The 7,270-nt window shown below is 42.8% G+C and overlaps 1 protein-coding gene across 5 annotated transcripts in view; it reads right to left on the bottom strand.

Annotated features, from left to right (window-relative positions):
* The window catches only part of phf14 (PHD finger protein 14), a 102,728-nt gene that overhangs the window by 47,467 nt on the left and 47,991 nt on the right, over window positions 1-7,270 (bottom strand). The gene's annotated exons all lie outside the window — the stretch shown is intronic.

Here is a 7,270-nt window from a genome sequence, read left to right on the forward strand (position 1 = left end):
CGGGATCTGGACCAATTAAAGTTTATAGAGGGATTTGTGAGGGAGACAAGAGGAGAGAGTTGGATTAATCCAGATGGGAAGTGACGCAACTGTGGACAAGGATGGCGGCAGTGTGGGGGGTAAGGGAGGGACAGAGGCGGTTGATGTTTCGTAGGTGTGAGTAGGCAGACCGGGTAATGTTATTGATATGGGGTTGAAAGGATTGTGTGCTGTCAAGGAGGACACCCAGACTCTTAACCTTGGGGGAGGGTGAGACGGAGCAGTTGTCAATAGTGAGAGATCTGTTTTGGATAGAGTGAATTTGGTGCCAATGAGGAGAACCTCGGTTTTATTACTGCTTAATTTGAGGAAGTTTTGGTTGAACAAGGGTTTGGTTGAGAGGTAAAGTTTTGGTTGAACAAGGGTTTGGTTGAGAGGTAGAGCTGGGTGTCATCAGCGTAACAGTGGAAGTAAATGTTAAATTTGCGGAAGATATTGTCGAGGGGAATCAGGTAAATGATGAAGAGTAGGGGCCCCAGGATAAAGCCCTGGGGCACACCTGAAGTGACGGAGGAGGGAATGGATTTACAAGACTTGAGTTGAATGAACTGGGTGCAGCCAGAGAGGTAAGATGTGAACCAGTCTAACGGAGTGTGGGTGATGCCGATGGAAGATAGCCTATTGAGGAGGGTGGTGTGACAGATGATGTCAAAGGCTGCACTCAGGTTGAGGAGGATGAGGATGGTGAGGAGTCCAGAATCAGCTGCCATGAGGAGGTCGTTGGGGACTTTGACGAGTGCTGTTTCAGTGCTATGAAGGGGGTGGAAACCGGACTGGAATTGTTCATACAAGTTATTGTGGGATAAGTGAGAATGAAGTTGAGTTTTTTTCAAGAATTATGGAGATGAAGGGTAGATTGGATATAGGACGGAAGTTGCTGAAGTTCGATGGGTCGGCACCAGGTGTTTTTAAAAATGGGGGTAATGGCAGCAGTTTTGAAAGATGTAGGGACAGTTCCAGTGGCGAGAGAGGAGTGGATGACAGCAAAGATGAGGGGGACCAGGGAAGGAAGGCAAGCTTTAACAAGTTGTGTGGGGAGGGGATCAAGTTGAAAAGTAGATGGCCTGGATTTCCGGGTGAGTTCTGTGATTTCTGAGATAGCGGGGAGCTGGAAGGAGGAGAATGTGTGGATGGGTGGAAGTCGTCTGAGATGCTGAGGTGAGTGATCGATCCAAGATGCTGGTGGATGTTGTACTTTTCTTTGTGACTAGTGGGACCAGTTTTTCTATGGAGACGTTCAAGTTGCCAACCTTTGGCTTTCATGAGACAAAGATCGGGGGTGAACCAAGGGGCGGAGATGGGAAAAGAAAAAGATGTTTTTTTGGTGCAAGAGAATTGAGAATATTATGGAGTCCAGTGTTGTAATGAGACACCAAATCATCGGGGGTGGAGAGATTTTGAGTGTCAGGGAGGCAAGAAATGTGGATACTTGAAGTGAGAGTGGCAGGGTTGATATTTTTTATATTCCGAAAGGAAATAGGGCATGGTATTTTTTAAAAGGAGAGACTGAGTTTTACCGTAAATGAGAGGAGAAAGTGGTCAGTTATGGGGAGTTCATCCCCTGTAAGGTCAGAAGAGGTGACACCAGAGCAGCACATTAAGTCCAAAGTATGTCCTTTGGAGTATGTGGAAAAAATGGTATGTTGCTGACATCCAAAACTCTCTAAGCAGGAGGTGAAGTCTTTGGTGAGAGGCCACGTGGATATTGTCCATGTGGATATTAAAATCACCCAGCAGTATTATGTTTAGTGAGAGAGAGGAGAAGTGGGTGAGAAAAGCAGCAAAGTCATTTAAAAATTCACTATTTAGTTTAGGGGGGCGGTAGACGGTAGTAATGATGGTTGGAGTGGGACCAGACCACTTGCAGACAACAGTTTCAAAGGAGCTAGAGACAGGCACAGACATCGGTGAGACTTTCCACTTCTCGCGGTAGATTTTTGCAATACCGCCTCCGCGGCCGGAGCCACGGGGTTGACAGATGCAAACAAACCGACTAGGAGTGGATTCGTGGAGTTGAGAAAAGTAGTTCGGCTGTTGCCATGTCTTGATTAAACAAAGAAAGTCTAGCTTACGATCGGAAATGAAGTCCTGGATGAGATGTCCCTTGCCTGTCAGTGAGCGGATGTTGAGCAGAGTGAAGTTAAGCGAGGTGATGTCATAGTGAGGCTGGTAAGTTAAGAAAATAAAAAGTTACCGGCGAGCAGCGGCAGCATGTTGTGCCAGCCTTCACTCAGCGGCCATTAGTGTCTGATAATTAGACCTGCAATGACATAGCTATGTAGTCTTGGTTTATGTCAACAAAGAATGTTTTCCCCCAAAACAGGAACATTGTAGTAAAATCAACATGCTGTATTGAAGGAGACTTGAAACTAGAGATTGGGACGAAACCCTTTATGAAAATGTTTACCGAGGTAATAAATCAAGTGAGAAGTAGGCTCATTTTACCAAAAACGTCAGACAGACAACCAAAGAAGTTTCCCCCTGCTGGAAATTAGATATGAGATTCAAGGCATTTCAGCACTGGTTTCACATTTCAGGCATTATTTTCACAGTCTATAAACCTGACTCTCAGCACTACTAGTAATGCTGTGGAACTGCTCAACATGCCAGGCTGAACAATGCTGGATGGACGTCTAGCAAAGCTACGACACAGCTCTGACTTGCAGAAAACTGAACATAGCATGAAAGGAAATCAAAATCAAACATCCTCTTCTTGTTGCTAGCAAGTGAGTGCTAGAGCTGCTGAGGAGGGGTTAAAAGGAGAAGAAAAATTGACAACATATTCAAACAGATTGTGAAAACAATCCCATCTGTCGCTTTTGGCTCACCACCACTCGCCAGATGGAGCACTTATCATTAAGAATGCTAACTGCAAGAATGCTGCCAATTGGCTCCTATAGACCTTAACTCTTTCTCCTGCGAATGCACTACCAAACAGAAGGCCTGACATTATTCAGTTATTTCTGCATTAGGGTAGTGTCTGTAAAGTAAACTATAGGGCTAGGGAGAGCAGGGTGCAGTTCAGTAGCTGGTTCAGCTAAAAAAAAAAAAAAAACGCTCAGCCACACAGCGCAGCTAATCTCAGGCTCTGCTCAGGTGAGGAAATTAAAACTGCAGGCAGTTTATAAGTCCCAGGCAAAATCAATCTTTTAATTAAGTACATCAGTGCATCTTTAACAAGCATGAATTATTTCACACAGGATTAGAGAAATTAACAGAGCGTAGGAAGTGGTGGTAACTAGATATATTAACTTAATTCTCATAATTTCAAACTGATTAATGGCATATGGTCATATTGGGGGTTTTAATGTTAGCACAGTGGTGTTAGCAGGCAGTCGTAAATCCTGTCCCATTATGAGGAGAACTTTATTGCCACCTTCAGTTAACCTCTCGAACCCTGAATTCCCATTTAAACCTCCCTTTCATAATCATTGCATCAAATGAATGCAGAGCATTTTTCCACATATCATCCTTTATCAACATTGAACTAGTGGAAGTTATTTGGATTTTTCAAGAATAAAATAATAATAAGTGGCAAGGTGAAAAAATAAGAAGATCAGTAGTTAGTGAATGTAATGTTAACTTCCGTTAACATTCCGAGTAACAGCGAATGAGACGGAGGCTGCTTGTATATATGAGCTCTCTCTTTCTCTTTTTATCAGTCTGTTATTGTTGAAGGCAGCTGAAGAAGCCTAGCATAGGCCTGTTTTTATTTAATATAGGCTTTTTTTTTTTAGATACATTTTTATTTACTTGTGTTGCAGCTATACATTTTCAAGCAGGAAAGGGAACTTGTAATATCTCACAAGGGGCCTTTGACCTGTACATTTAGTCCATTTTGGAGGAAATACGAGATATATGTTTATCCCCATTCAGCCAAAAAATACCAGGATATGATTTTTGTCCATATTGTCCAGCCTTAAATGGACATGGATTTCATTGCCAGAGATATTGCAATCATTTAGAAGCACAACTTGAACTGATCGCAGCAGTGTGTGTGACGTCTGAGTGTTAAGCACCGAGAAGAAAAGAGACTCAAAGTTTAACAGTTAACTGGGTGCAAAGTGTCCAATACAGTCTAAGTGGTAAAATAATCTGATAATTCATAAATTGAATAAATAAATTATGATATAAATTTGGAAAAAAGAAAAGAAAAATGTGTTAAATATCAAAAAAGCCCTAATAAATAATTATCTATTAAAAATGATGTTGCAACCATCTTTTCTCAAAACGGCTTGTCCAAGACCAGTGTCCCAGAGCTCTGCCCAGCATGCAATTGGGTGAGACACAACATACACCCTAGACAAATTGATATATTACATTTGGACCCAAAGCCATATGTAAGACCCTGTCTACATACAACCTTCAGGTGTGTGTCTTTACGCTGTATCATGCAAACCTTAGAAACATTGTCATTTCCAGGATGATCTTTTTGTGCTTTAACTTACTATTTCCCAAAAACATCTTCACTTAATAAGTGCAGTGATTAATGAAATCATGGGCAGGAGCATCAGGGATGGGGCAGTAAAAACCTGCTGGCAGTGAAAAATGACCAGTTTTAAAACTGATCCATGAAGGAGTTACACACAACCCTGGCTGTGTTTCTCCACAAGCCACACACTGAAGAACAAATGCGTGTCAATGAGTTGTCCTTACATGAATCTGGATCAATCTGGATGGAAGTCTTCAAGATGGACTCTATCTTTCGCTGGTATGTGTAAAATTAGACTGTGTGCTATGGAGCATTCATTTTACAGCTGCGATATTACATACATGCCAAAAATTCAGCTCACAGGTTAGCTTTAAAGGTTTTCCTCCAGTAGGCAGTATGTCCACTACAGCCCCTGAATAAGAGCCACAAGATTCCAGCTTCATCAAGGTGGCACTGGGCCGTGTTGTAAATGTACACACACACACACACACTGCTGACAGGCAGACTTCCCAACATGCACAGAGTGAGAGACACACACAGACAGAACGACAGAACAACAGACAGACAGAACGACAGAACAACAGACAGAACGACAGGACACACACACACACTGCTGACAGGCAGACTTCCCAACATGCACAGAGTGAGAGAGACACACAGGGACGAACGACAGACGAAACGACACAACACACACACCAACACCACACACACAACACACACACACACACACACACACACACACACACACACACACACACACACACACACACACACACACACACACCACACACACACACACACACACACACACACACACCACACACACAGCGGGAGGTTGATTAGCCAGTCCTGACAAATTGAAACGTGGCTTTAGAGAAGTGCCAGTGTTTGGGTGCCCTGGTAAAAGCATTAAAAATGCAAAGCGGGGCCCTTTTAGCGTCTGCCATTGCACGCCTTGCATTTGAAGATAAATGCTGCACTGAAGTGCCTCGCCCGAGTGGCTGTGGCTGCGAGAAAAATCAGAAAGCTGCTTAATCCCTGAGAGCTCCAGCAGGGTCCTCAGCAAATGTCTGGGCCCAGGGTTTCCAAACCTGAACAGAAAAACACATTAACCCAGACTGCCACCGTGCTCCAACACTCCGCTATTTCCCCCTCTAAGAAAGATTGCAGAGAGTGGACAAGTTGCTCCTTTCCTTTGTTCATTTCTCTATTTGTAACAGACACTGGAGTCAGGCGCAGGTTCGGTGGAACTAACTCTGCTGTGGGCCTCCACAGTCACAAGAGGAAAGTTCCTTCAAGTCCCAGGTGAGTAGCACTGGGTCACGTATTGACAGTGGAAAAACAAAAGGGAAGAGAAAGTAACCCCCCAGCTGCCCTCCTCCTCACCAAGCTGTCAGATATCAATCTGTAGTGTTTCTTGAGGGAGCGGGGAGGCTGCTCTGTATCGCAGGATCAGAGCATGGTCGGTACAGATAAGTAAGATCCAGTGAGGGGTCTGTTCCTTCTCACAGCTGACACAAAATGTTACACTACATGCCGACACAGTTCACATGCTGTCGCTCTGTTATGGCCAAAGAAAAAAGTGGTCGCAAAAACAGCTAGAGAAGGTTTGTGGCAACAAAGACACAACCCTGACAACGTTGTAGCGTACACAGCGTAGAAACTGTCTAACTTCTGTCACTGAACATTAAGGCTCTTATATTATGTTAATTTTCAAATTATGTCTTGTGGTTTTGCCCGATCTTTAAGACATTCTGGGGAAAGATTTTAAAGAAAAAAAAACAAAAAAACATTAAAAGCCTCTGGTATTTAAAGTGCACATATAATGCTTTTTTGCTTTTTTTTTAACTTTCCTTCACTGTGTTATATATCTTTTTTTTTGTGCGTGTTACAGGTTTACAAAGTGCAAAAGTCCAAAGTCAAAGGGACTTACCATCTCCAACAGAAAACACTGTTCACAAACTGCTCCAAACAGCTCTATTGTAGTCCAGCCTTTACTAACGTGTGCATAATAGCTTGTGTCACTATGTAGCACACGTTATAAAGCTCGCCTAGCTGCTAGCGTGGTACTCCCGCATGCTCTGTAACTAGCAGTAGTTGCTGAGCATGTGCGACTCCCAACAAAGATGGGACAGAAGTGCGATGCCTCACTCTGTAGCTAAAACAGAGAGCTCAACACACAGGGTGAAAAGAGGAGCTGCAGCAATGTGCAGTTCAACACAAAGATGGTGTTTTCTGAAAATTAAACCACATAAACCTATTCTGGTACAACCTCTAAATACAAATATGAATCTGAAAATGAGCATAATATGAACACTTTAATGTTGGCTTATTAATCTTATTACTTGGTAGAATGTCAACAAAACTCAGTTTAAGAATCATTTACTGAAATGTTGAACAATATCTGCTCAATTATGAAAATTAAGATTATAAGTAAGACAAACACTACTGCACAAAGTCAGTGGTCAAATATCACAGAAGTAAACCCGGAGGCTTAGAATTTTTTTTTTTGGAATGTGCCACAGAGCAACTTGTATAGGACTGAAGGGGGCTCTGCCATTAAAGTTGCATCCTGGTCCTATAATACAGCCATGAGTCATTTTTATGTGCACATCAGTAAGTCTAAATTGTCTTTATAGTCATTTCCTCTAGGTGGCGCACGTCGCCACGTGTACTGGTCTGACAATGACGGAGCACCTCCCCCCGGTGGAAAAGCTACAGCCTGCTAAAGGTACCGGTGAGATTGTTTCAATACTCCTTACTAAATAATCCTTATTTTTATTAAAACATTTCATTTAA

This window comes from Etheostoma spectabile, chromosome 14 (genome assembly GCF_008692095.1).
Source record: "Etheostoma spectabile isolate EspeVRDwgs_2016 chromosome 14, UIUC_Espe_1.0, whole genome shotgun sequence".
Classification (NCBI taxonomy): Eukaryota; Metazoa; Chordata; class Actinopteri; order Perciformes; family Percidae; genus Etheostoma; species Etheostoma spectabile.